We start from the raw sequence: 13,235 nt of genomic DNA, 5'->3' as shown, positions 1-13,235 counted from the left end.
TTAAAGCCGAGAGGCGGCACAAAGGTCACTTTGCTCTGCTACTACCATGCTTCCTCCTGCATTCTGCCAGTTTCCACAGTCATCGAGTTAGATGTGCTCATGTTTACTTGCGCACGTGTGACAACATCCTTGTTAATTTAGTTAGTAAGAGAATGTTTGCAAATTTATATGGCTGACAAAACTACTATCCTTACTTAGTATAGCTGTCTACTAATTTGCTATCGCAATCTATGCTTCGCTTTTGGGCGAAACCACAACTTTTTTACTTTAAAGCGACCTTGAATCAGTTTAGACTGATAAAGTAGTCCTTAAAAACTTATTAGCTTTGCAGTAGAGGTGATTATTAGAAGGGAAAATAAGTCTAAATAATCTTTTTTTTTTTAATTTTCTGCTATAACCCCAGTGCTGATACATTGGGTGATGTAAACTTCAAAGTATTTTTTTTTATTATGGCTGTAGTGACTTAAACGTTCTCAAAACTTGCCAGGTGAAGTCCTCAATACCTTCAAAATGTAATGTGATCCTCACTAGGATTGAGGATTGGGCAATTTGGTATTGCATTCTAAAACTGATACAGCGAGAAAGGAAGAAACGAGCCGGCCTCGGCTGGTTTCTTCCTTTCTATGTTGCGCTGTACCAGTTTTAGAATGTGATGCTGCTTTACTGATAAACTAGACCCGAGCAGACTCCGTGGTGTCATGGGGAGCTGGTGTGGAAACTTCAAGGCATCGTTGCCAGCTGTATTTTGTTTTTGAGTCTTCTAGTTTACCAAGCCTTCTGTCGTGGTAAGAGGGACTTTCTTGGTATTGTATAAGAGTAGATCGCTAATACAGCTTAACCTAACTTTTAGTGTACCTTCAAAGTCTTCCATGTGGATTTAAAAGTTGCATATAAATTTTCGAAGACTTTTGCGATGAAGCAAGTGAAGTGCGATATTGAAAACACATACCTTGCAGTATATGCTACACCGTGTGATGTGGTTCGCTGAAAAACTCTTCGCTTGAGGATAGCTCTGTTGAATGGTTTGAGGGAGCATGTGCGCTTTGCATGCTTCTGTGCACTTCAATATCAACCGCCAGTGCTGCCTACATGCCTGTTCTCCACATGCTCTTAGTGGGCATGATAAGGCATTGGTCAGTCAATGCGAATGCTCCAGCTGGAGCCCTCCATTCTGGTATGGTGGCAAGTTAAGTTTTCCATGGTGGCATAATGCACTGATAGCACCTCTGGCATCATACCTATCGTTCCAAAGCCTTTTCCTTCCTAGTGCATATTCTGCAGGGCCTGGGGAATGTGCCCAGAAGTACAAGGGTTGAAGATGTGTAAGCAAGAGTTCGATTCCCTATGCCAGCGTACAATTTTTATGTTGTACAGGGATCGTTCTAAATTTTTGTGAACTAATTAACATGTTCAGCCAATTCGCCAGCTTTTGACATTAAAAAATTATGTTTAAAACTGGTTCGAACTGGTTTGTCCTCGTGCATCAATAAAAAATGTGTATATATTTTGTACAAAAGCTCATAAGCTCAAATTGGTGCAGACAAACTGAATAAAACTTGTTTTTTAACATGGGGTGGATGTTATTGTGCTGTCAAAACCTGTTTAATTGAGTTCATTTGGACATCGTTGTAGGTTCGCTTGTAATTGACATCTCTAAGCAGGCCTCATTGTGATCCCATTGGCACATACTCTGAGCAAAAGGGTGGACTTTAGTGCAAGCGTAAATGCTAGTTGGTCTTTAATGAGACTATAGACCTGCCTCTCACCCGAAGTAACATGCCAAGCTTGTCGCTAGACTAACCTCTCCAAGGGGGGCATTCTGTGTGTGTCTACCTAGCGGACATGTCCATTTCGTATGCTGCTGAAGTTCCAATTGGCTTGGCTTGGGTACGGCAATGGATGGATGAATGAATGGATAAGGCTGAACCCTTTAAATCGGGCGGCAACTCGTACCCCTTATGGCCGATCAACACAACGGACCAAGTCCGTGGGCCGATCGGTCACGTGATGCGACGTCACGGCCCGCCGCGGTCGGGTCCGGCGCAGAGCACATCCACACGGCGGACCGCCATAGCAGACGGCAGAGCAGACCAACCAGCTACACTCTCGGCCATAGTGTTATCATTGTTATCATTCCGGCTTGAGTCCCACAAAGCCGGGAACTGCTCAACGAGGGATACTAAATAAAAAACCTCCTTGTCACTCCAAGAGGTCACGGTCTTTAAAAAATATGTATGCTGCACGCACGTGTAGGCGGAACGACGGACATGAAACGACTGGCTTTTGCTGAGCCGAAAAATAGAATGGATTTGGCTGAAGACACTCTGTTGCCGGACAACATTCGTTGGCTACGCCAAAATCGCTGCGGTTTGCATGCGGTCCGCCGCCAAAACTGAAGCGGGAAAAGCCTCATCGATTTGTTGGACCGCGAGGGCCGCGGTCCTGCGCGGGCCACCGGCGGTATGCACGAACTGGTGACGTCCTATCATGTGATGCGTGGACCGCGGTCCAAAAGAGCAATTCGGTCCGTCGTGTGGATTGGCTTTTAGCCGTGACTAGTAATATATTTTGTAATTAGTGGAGAGTGAAATTTCACTCTTGCCTCGATTTTAGCTACCAATTGGATAACCTCCATTTGGTTATTTCTACCAGCTTAAATTGTGTTTTGCTTCCACTGTCCCTAAATCCCAATGCCTTGGAAAGATCAGCCCCACTGCTTTGAACTGTAAGGCGAAGCCCTTTACAGAAAAGTGTCAGGTGTTCAATCGTTTCATCCTCTATCTGCCTCCATGTGGACTGCCAAACTCAAGTCCTCATCATGGCTAGCACCAGCAGGACCAGCCGCCACCACCCCACTGTTCTCCAGTGGAACGCATTCTCGCTGCGGTGGCGGCAAGCAGACCTTCAATGCATCTACAGCAGAGACTGACGTAATCGCTATGCAGGTGGTCGATGTGGCTGACCTGACAGGAGGGCCACTGGAATGCTAAGCCGTGACCATGAGGTTCTGACGGGTGGACATAACAGTGGCCTCCATCTACTTGCAACCTAACCAACATTGGGACCCTTCAACCCCCCTGCAGCTGGCCACGTGTCTTGGCCATGATTACATCCATTGCGGCGACGCAGCGGAAGCCACAGATGCTGCAAACGAAGGAAGGACCTAGAGGAGGTGTTTCACCTCGTGGGCTTGCAGATCCTGAACTTCGAATCATTCACCTGCATGCTCAGGGCAGCACGCATGACCTACACGACGCGACGTCAGCCTGTCACCAGAAGGGACCCACTGTAGCTGGGCCATGCAGCCAGACTCCTGGGGTTCGGACCACCTGCCCATCTCAATCACCTTGACAGGAGGGAAGCGACCTGAGGACCAGATGATGCAGCATAGTTGACTGGGGGACCTTCAAGAGACAGTTAGACTGCGTCCCAGATGACCAGGACTTTTTCCAATGCGTGGCTGAGGCAGCTCAGGCTGCTACCGTCCGCTCTTTCATGCCCGAAGTCGAGCCCATTCCTGACTTTCGACACCTCAGCCTGCAAGCCGCCAGATGCCGAGCTGAAAGGTGAGCATTAAGAACTTGACAGCCAGACCATTGCACAGAACACAATCGCATCGACGCTGCCTGCTGGCAACATGCCAATCAGCCAACATGCCAAGTGTATTGGCGCCTAGAGAACTAGGAGGTGTTGGCCGAACGCGGCAGCGGAGCGGAGGAGGAGGGAAGTGGTTGGTGTTATTTTTGGAGATTGTGGGGTTTTACCGCCAATACCCAGTAGCAGCACTCCAAGCTTTCCTCGAGTTTGCTGCTGCGGCTGCCATTTCCACCCTGTTGCCCCACCGGCCACCTTCTCCTTGCGGTCTCCTGGCACGGCACAATGCTGTAGGTGAACCAGTTGAACCTTTCCGCACCCAATGAGACACCTACCTCACCCCATTCCTTTCTCTCTTTCTCTATCTCCCTCTTAACCCGCCAGTGGCTATGGTGTTCGTCTGCTGAACACGAGGTTGCTGGATCGAATCCTGGCCACGGCGGCTGCATTTCGATGGGGGCGCAATGCGAAAATACCCGTGTACTTAGATTTAGGTGCACGTTAAAGAACCCCAGGTGGTCCAAATTTCCGGAGTCCCCCACTACGACGCGCCGCATAATCAAATCGTAGTTTTAGCACTTAAAACCTCATAATTTAATTCATTTAATTTTAATCTATCTCCCTTTCCTCCTCCCCTATCTGATGCCGAGACGTGCTCCCTTACGGGTAGCAGAATATAGCATCTTCTGCCTTCCACTGAACCACATCTACAGGGTCCTGAATATTTCGCTCCGCCTGTTTGAAAAAAGATTTAGCGCTCACCTCTGCACTATAGTGTAGCATGAAAATTACAATTTCTACACTGCGGTTTCGATTAGTCTAGGGAGCAGACCACAAACACATGCTGGCGTTGCAAACGCGTGGCGCCATTGCGTCTCGTTAGCCACCCTAGTCTCGTTCACTGTCGGCGCCGATATAGCGACGACAGTGAACATTTGCTGCAAAGACGGTAGCGAAGTGCTGGCGTGACCATTTGTCATGGAGGAAGGTTAGCTAATCTTACAATAAGATAAAGCATGGAGGAAGGAAAACTCCATGAGATAAAGTTATATTGTGGCGTCCTCGATAAATCACACTGGTGCGCACCCGCCGTGGGTGGATGACGCATACTATGAGCTTCCCCTTTGGAAAACATCTTAGGTAGGTTGCGCCACCAAGCTCTTCTTATTATATTGCATGTTTGTCCTACCTATGATAAAAAAAGAAAGGAAAAAAACCCACAATGAATTCCCATGACCAAACTTCCTGAACCGCTATTGTGAACTTTTTTTTTTTGCACGACTCCCGTTTGTCGTTTCCCTACTTCCACCAATCTTCCAATCGCCGCTTACTAATCTCTACTGCGGACATGTCTACTTTCCCCCCTGCTCTCGCTGAACTCAAGGGCTTCAAGGAGGCCAGAGATGCCTAGTCAACCGCTGGGCAGATATCTTCACATTCTAATAAAACATGCCCTATCGTTTCCCTAGCTTTACCGCAGCAAGCCCATGCTTCTTCTTTCTTATGTCTCGCTCGGGCACGTACCCAGGATTTTTTGGGGGGAGGAGGGAGAGGGAGGGCCAACCCAAGGTGATTTTTCTATGCAAAAGAGGGGGGGAGTACCTTTACTAGTACAAATGTGAATAATACCTGTCGTTCGCCATAAAGACGCGTAAACCCGCAAAAGAAAAATGAAATAAGGCGTATCTTACAGGTATGCCTGTGAGATACAGCTCTCCTTTACTGGACCAACAAGGAACCACATCAAATGGACTCGCGCAGGAAAGAAGCTAAGGAAAAACACTGCCAAGAACAAATAAACAAGCCAAAGTGTAAAATAGAGATTTCTATAGTCGGATACGACTCAAGTCTGCAGTGAAGTCCCACCTATGTCCTCATAACCGCCAGCCACTGTTCATCCGCGAGGCTGCAAATAGGTCGTACTTCAAAATTTCCCTGTTTCCTATATAAGGCAGTAACCACAAAAATAAAATTATAAGCGCATAATTTTGTACGTTTTCAGTCTTTACAGTGGAAAGGTGAAAGCCTAATTCTCAGTGGACTGAAATAAAATGCTTGCTTCGCTGCAACTACTTACTGTCAAGTTTCACTTCATTTGGCATTGAAGTTTCATGAGTAAAACTGGCTCAGGAGTGAAATGAATTGTACCACGGACTTTTGAAGAGCGAAATGCTCAGACTTCGTACACTTTGTCCATGTCTGTTGCACACCTCATCGCTTCCGCCGATGAAAAGACTCCAAGAACAGCAGACGCTCCGGAGTAGAATGCACGTCCGGAGGTGTCAAGTACAACGCCATTTTGAAAACGTCGCATGACGACGACTTTGTTTGCTTCTGTCATTGGCTAGAGGACTTACGGAGTCGCCATTAACGTCCCTTTATTTTAGTCGCCATCTGTCAGAAGCGCCTCCCTTGCGTAGTATCAGGGATCACGCGGCGCGCTCCTCATAGGTTTCGTTTACGGCGCTCAATAAAAGCACCACGCGGCAGCCCTCATGGACATTTACGTAAGTATTCTCAAAACGAGGGATGTTTTGGATTGTCGATATAATAATCTTGGGCAAACTGAAAGCACAGAATCGTTTACAGACGCTATCTCTTTACCGAATACGTACAGTTAACGCCACTGCGCGCGGTCGCCGCGATGGAGACTCCCGAACCGGCTTCTTGCGTGAAAGGTAGGCAAACGTGAGAGCAAACTATCTGAAATATGTTCTTATAGTGGGCTGTCTGTATAGCCAAATGGAGCTTAACAGAATGCATCCTCAACGCAGCGATCGACTACGCGTCTGCATGCATGTCCACGTACAATGTTTTGCTTTCGCTGTGAGCGCGTTTTCGCACCGTACCATGAGGTCGCAGCATATGAACATATGAGTAATCGCAGATAGAATCAGGAACACCTTAGACTTCTTTCAACCAAAGGACCAGGTAGGATTTTGTAAAGGCTACTCAACAATAGACCATATTCACACTATCAATTATGTGATAGAGAAATGTGCGGAATATAACCAACCCTTATATACAGCTTTCATTGAATACGAGAAAGCGTTTGATTCAGTCGAAACCTCAGCAGTGCTGGATGCATTTCGGAATCAGGGTGTAGACGAGCCGTATGTAAAAATACTGAAAGATATCTATAGCGGCTCCACAGCCACCATAGTCCTCCATAAAGAAAGCAACAAAATCCCAATAAAGAAAGGCGTCAGGCAGGGAGATAGGATCTCTCCAATGTTATTCACAACGTGCTTACAGGAGGTATTCAGAGACCTGGTGTAGGAAGAATTGGGGTTAAGAGTTAATGGAGAATACCTTAGTGACTTGCGATTCGCTGATGATATTGCCTTGCTTAGTAACTCAGGGGACCAATTGCAATGCATGCTCACTGACCTGGAGAGGCAAAGCAGAAGGGTGGGTCTGAAAATTAATCTGCAGAAAACTAAAGTAATGTTTAACAGTCTCGGAAGAGAACAGCAGTTTACGATAGATAGCGAGGCACTGGAAGTGGTGAAGGAATACATCTACTTAGGGCAGGTAGTGGCCGCGGATCCGGATCATGAGATCTACTGAAATAATCAGAAGAAGAAGAATGGGCTGGGGTGCGTTTGGCAGGCATTCTGAGATCATGAACAGCAGGTTACCATTATCCCTCAAGGGAAAAGTGTATAACAGCTGTGTCTTACCAGTACTCACGTACGGGGCAGAAACCAGGAGGCTGACGAAAAGGGTTCTACTTAAATTGAGGACGACGCAACGAGCTATGGAAAGAAGAATGATGGGTGTAATGTTAAGGGATAAGAAAAGAGCAGATTGGGTGAGGGAACAAACGCGAGTTAATGACATCTTAGTTGAAATCAAGACGAATAAAAGAAAGCAGGACAAGTAATGAGGAGGTAAGAAAACCGATGGTCATTAAGTGTTACGGACTGGATTCCAAGGGAAGGGAAGCGTAGCAGGGGACAGCAGAAAGTGAGGTGGGCGGATGAGATTAAGAAGTTTGCAGGACAACATGGCCACAATTATAGTACACGACCGGGGTAGTTGGAGAAGAATGGGAGAGGCCTTTGCCCTGCAGTGGGCGTAACCAGGCTGATGATGATGATTATTAATATTTGAAGCGGGAGAGCAGCGTGGGAGGCACCCTCAGTCCAAGATCCCTAGGATGATTCCGGCGATGTTTTGAGCCCGTTGTATCACAGCTCGGAGGACCTCTGGAAGTCCGTCGCATAGGGCATCGTCCCACAGCTCTTTGTTGCGTAGAGGCTAAAGGAGAGTTGGCAAGGGAGGAAAGAGGTTTGCAGTCCACTCAAGCTTCGTTACTTTTTGGTCCTATTTCATTAATCAGCCTAAAAGGAACTCGTCTAACCCTGTGGCTGTGCGTTTAGGGATTTTCTCTTCGGCTTTCTTCCATTTGAAATTTGTCAGCATTAGCTCCTTTTCCGTCTGCAGGTTCTCTTTCATGCTCTTTTTTTCTTCAAATACAACCTCGTCATTCCCTTGGAAAGGTTCGGCTGTTATTTTTCGTATGTAATATAATGCCGCTTTCCCTTCGAATTTGTTTCCATCTTCGTCTAGGATATGTTGGTGTATTGTTGTTGAATTCCTGCCCAATAATTTTATGTGGTTCCAAGATACTCTAGGTGCGGCCTTCTTTTTGTCACGTATTTCTGACAATCAACGTTCACTTTCACCTTTTATCTTTGCTTGCACCAGTATTTGAACCATACACTTTTTCTCCGAGTATACTTCCCATTTACTGGCTACTTCATCCTGCCTGCCTGTGCTTTCGGGCAGACTGACGTACAGCTGACGTCTGCGCCACTCTGCGCTCTCTAGCGCAATATTCATAAAACGCTAAAAACAAAAAGTGGAGGCAGCTCAATAAAAAACGTTCTAAAATCGTTTGATCAGCAGCTGTAAAACTGAAATATTGTCCAAATTTAACCATACTTTGCAAATCTGAATTTGTAGGCGCCAAGGCTTTATGCAGTTCTGAGAGTTGCCGATGATCAGCAGACGATAATAATGCCGGTGTCACACGTACGCTTCTGATAGCGATCGGGGCCGATCCGGCTCGAGCTTGATCCGGATCGGGTGTTGCTACACACACGGTCATTTGCGATCGCGATCCTGCGGCAGTGAGTGAGTTAGAACTTTATTTAGGTCCTGAGGGGAAATCAATCCGGCGGCTCCACCCAGGTCGGGGCCGGTAGACAGAGTCCTTCAGCGACGGCCCGGGCCCTCTGGACAGCCATGAGCTGAGCGATGAGCTCTGTGCTTCTGAGCGCTGAGTCCCAGGAAGACTGGTCGGGAAAGTCCGTGCTCGCGTTGGCAGGGCACAGCCAGAGCATGTGTTCGAAGTAGTTGTATTCGTGGCCGCAGTGTGGGCATTCAGTAGGAAGGTCAGGATTGATCCTGCTTAGTGTCGTTGGTGTGATATGTATATCCTAGTCTGCAACTGTCTGTAAGTGACGGCCTGTGCTTTCTTGAGCTTTGGGTGAGGAGGAGGAAAAATTCTTCGTGATAACCTATGATTTGAAGTGATTTCGTGGTATGATACGAGTGGGTCTTTGTTGTCTAGGTCCCTCCAGGCTGGGTTGAAGCGAGAGGGTGGACCACAGACGCGGAATGTGAGCTCTCGCGCCAGTTGGTGTGCCCGCTCGTTCGGATTACAGTCAGGATGTCCGGAAATGTTGCCCATGTGGGCCGGGAACCATGTGATGTGTGGGGACGTGAGGTTGTCTCCTCCCGTTTCTTTGAAGAAGATGGTGTTGATAACCGTAGCTGCTTTCCTAGAGACGACGGCCGACGAGATGGTTCTAATAGCTGTTCTTGAGTCCGAGTAAATGACTGACGCTCCTTTGCAGCTTCGAAGGGCCACCGCGATGGCCATTTCTTCTGCTTCGTGAGTGAAGTTGGTAACCACCGTGGCTGCGTTGACGAGTGAGCCATGGGCGTCCACCACAGAGACCGCGTAGGCGCTCGATTCCAATATCTGGCCGCGTCAACGAAGAGGACTTGCGTTTCCTTACGTTTGATGTTGTCAAGGATTGCCTTCGCTCTCGCTTTTCTCCGCCCTTCGTTGTGGATGGGGTGTATGTTTCGTGGGATGGGATCAACGGTTATTGATCTCTTGGCGTTTGTGCATAGTTGCGACTTCTTTGGTGGCATGAACAGGGGCTGTATGCCTGCTTCTAATAAGATCTCGATGCCCGCCCTTGTGAGTGAGAGCCGACTAATTTGGGAGTTTCGCTGTGCCTCATCCTGCGGCATCCGGATCTGGGCGATCGCGACTCAAGAATCGCCACAGAACACCTATGGAATCGCGATCAGGCCCCTTGATGGTGATTGGATGGATGCAATTATTGGATGTTATGAGCGTCCCCTTTGGAACGGGGGCGGGGGGTTGCGCCACCAAGCTCTTGCTATTATACTGCCTAATGTCCTACCTAAGTTAAACAATAAAAAAAATGAACACCATGAACTCCCACACCCAAATTTTCTGATCCCTTATTGCTAACTGTGCTTTTGTACGTCTTCGTTTTTTGTCGTTTCCCTACTTTTCGTCCACCAATCCTCCAATCGCCTCTTACTAATGCCTATTGCGGACATGTTTACTTTTCCACTGCTCCCGCTGAACCCAAGGGCTTCAAAGAGGCCAGTGGTGCCTAAATCGACCGCTGGGCAGAAAAGGAATGAGCTTCCTTTTGAGTTATCATAAATTTTTTCTTTCCTGATTTCGTTTTTTCCTCTTAAGTGACAGGTTTCTTTTCCATTGCTGCCCCCCATGAGATTATTTCAGCCTCTCCGACTTTCCGCTTGACCTTTGTTGCTGTGTTGCCCACCCTACAGGCTGCATACTTGCTGGTAAGCTTCCTAGTCCTTTTCCTCCTCTGTGAATCAATGTTTTTTCCTGTACAGATACCTCAACTCTCTCCCAGCCCATTTACTTTCTTCCATATTCCTCACTCGTTCTTCGCACTCAATTTCAATGCGAGCTCCCCTCACTTCAAAACTAGTCCAGACCATATCACCCTGCACAGCTTCATTTGTACTCTTCCAGTGAGCGCCCAATGCGAGGCTACCCACTGACCTTTGGTTCACATCGAGTCCTGATTGTAGCCCTGATTTAAAGCAAACAACCGCATTTCTAAAAGTAAGTCCTGGAACCATTACACCTTTCCACATACCTCGGAGCACCTCGTACCTATTGTATCCCCATAGCGCTCTGTGCTTCATTATGGCTGCATTTCTCTTCCCCTTCACTGTTATTGTTTTTTCCTGTGTTTCCATATATCTATTGCCTTCGTTTAGCCATATACCAACATACTTATATTCTGTTACCCGAGGTATTTCCTGGCCCTGTATCGCCACTGTCTGTTCACTGTTTTCATTGAATACAATAACACCTGATTTTGTAACAATAAATTTTAAACTAAATTGTTGCCTTCCTGTCCACAGATATTACCCAGACGTTGCAAATCACTTTGCTTGTTAGCTAGCAACACAATGTCATCCGCATAAAATAAACCTGGGAGCTGCTGCTCTACTACTGTACCCGCCTGTTTTATGAGAGATTAAGCCCGATATTACTTCCTTCTAGCGCCCTCTCCATTCTCACCATGTACATCGTAAACAGCAGCGGGGATAAAGGGCACCCCTGCCTCAGTCCCTCGTTGATATGAACTTTCTCCTCGCTTCTCATCCCTTCCCATTCAACGCAAACGCTATTTTCTAGGTAAATCTCTCTTTAAAGGTGTAGACAATCGTCACCTGAAGCCTTCCCCTTCCAGAATATCCCACAAAATGTGGTCTACGTTGTGATAGGCTCCTTTAATGTCTAAAAAGGCCACTTATAACGGTATGCTTCCTGCTTCTGATATTTCAATACACTGAGTAAGAACAAATAAGTTATCATCCAAATGTCTACCTATTCTGAAGCCAACTGAAGTTCTCCCAAAATGCCATTATTCTCTGCCCATGCTTGAAGCTTTAATTTGATTGCCTGCATTGCTAGCCTATATATACCGATGTAATGGTCAACGGTCTATACGAGTGAATTCTATCTTTCTCCCCCTTACCTTTATAAATTAAATTCATTCTACTTTGTCGCCAACTGTCTGGTATTCGTCTATCTTTCAAAGTTTTTTTCCACTGCTTTCACCAGAGCTTCCTTACTTTTTGGTTCTAGTTCATCAATCAGCCTAACGGTAACCTCGTCTAGCCCTGTGGCTGTGCGCTCAGGAATATCCCCTTTAGCTTTCATCCAGTTGAAATTCGTCAGCACCAGCTCCTTTTCCACTTAGGTCTCTTTCATGCTCTTTTTTTCTTCAAATACAACCTCGTCATTGCCTTAATTGGAAAGATTCGGCTGTTATTTTTCGGATGTAATTGTTTCCCGCTTCTCCTTCCAGTCTGTTTTCATCTTCGTCTAGGATATGTTGCATTGTTGTTGACTTCCTGCCTAATAATTTTATGTGGTTCCAAAATATTCTAGGTGCGGCCTTCTTTTTCTCACGTATTTCTGACAACCACCGTTCACTTTCACCTTTTAATTTTGCTTGCACCAATATTTGAACCATAGACTTTTTCTCCCGGTATATTTCCCGTTTACATGGTTACTTCATCTTGCGGCAACTGCGCCTTCTTTGCCTGCCTGTGCTCTTGGGATGCTTTCTGTCGTTCTGCGATCGCTACTCGTATCTTGCTGTTCTACCAGCTTTTCGGTTTCTTTGTTCCTTTCCAACGAACATGTTGTTTCTCTTTCCGTAATTCTGTCGTTATTACACTTAGAAGCTCACCATATTCCCACTCTTTAGTTGGCCATTTGCCAATTTCTTCCTCGACTCTAGTATTTGTTCAGCCTACAAATTTGGACTGGCCATTTTGCGCTGCTTGCTCTCTTTCCCAACTACATATCCCATTTTTAAAATGATGCGTTTATGGTCACTCCCTATGCTGCTATACCCTTCCTCATCAATGACCATTTCTCTCAACTTATCATGAATTCCTTCTGTCATCAGACTGTCATCAGTAATAAATGGTTGACTGCCTGTTTCCCACTTCCCACGTGATCTGCCCTTCACACTTAGGCCCTGTATTCACGATAACAAGGTTATGTTGCCGACAAAGGTCTAGCATTGGCTTCCCGTTTTTGTCGGTATAGCCACCTAAATCCTGTATGTGGGCATTCATGTCACCTAATAGGATAATTTCAGCATCATTCCCGAAATCCGTAATATCAGCGCTTATGCATTCCACTAACTCTTTATTCTTCTCTGTGCAATTGTTTCCGGTGCACAAATACATAACGCCCAGCCAAGTTTTTTCCCCACTCATTGTACCTGATAACCAAAGATGCTCTTGACATTTTGAATTTACTCTTTTCCATTTGGCTCCCTGATGGATGAGCATTCCGACTCCCCCTCCCTTTCTTGCCGACTGAGTTCTGTTGCACCCTTCCCAAATATAATTCTCAATAACTGGCGGCTCTTCCGAGTCTCTAAGGTGCGTTTCTGTAACTGCATACACCCCTATTTGTTCTCTATTTAACTGCTCTTCAATCTCTGCCAACTTTTCCTTTCTTCGGCCGCCCTGCATATGTTTATGTAGCCTATTGCATGGCGAGCTCTCTTGCTTTC

This window comes from Dermacentor variabilis, chromosome 1 (genome assembly GCF_050947875.1).
Source record: "Dermacentor variabilis isolate Ectoservices chromosome 1, ASM5094787v1, whole genome shotgun sequence".
In the NCBI taxonomy this organism is placed as follows: Eukaryota; Metazoa; Arthropoda; class Arachnida; order Ixodida; family Ixodidae; genus Dermacentor; species Dermacentor variabilis.
This window is presented reverse-complemented; position numbering follows the sequence as displayed.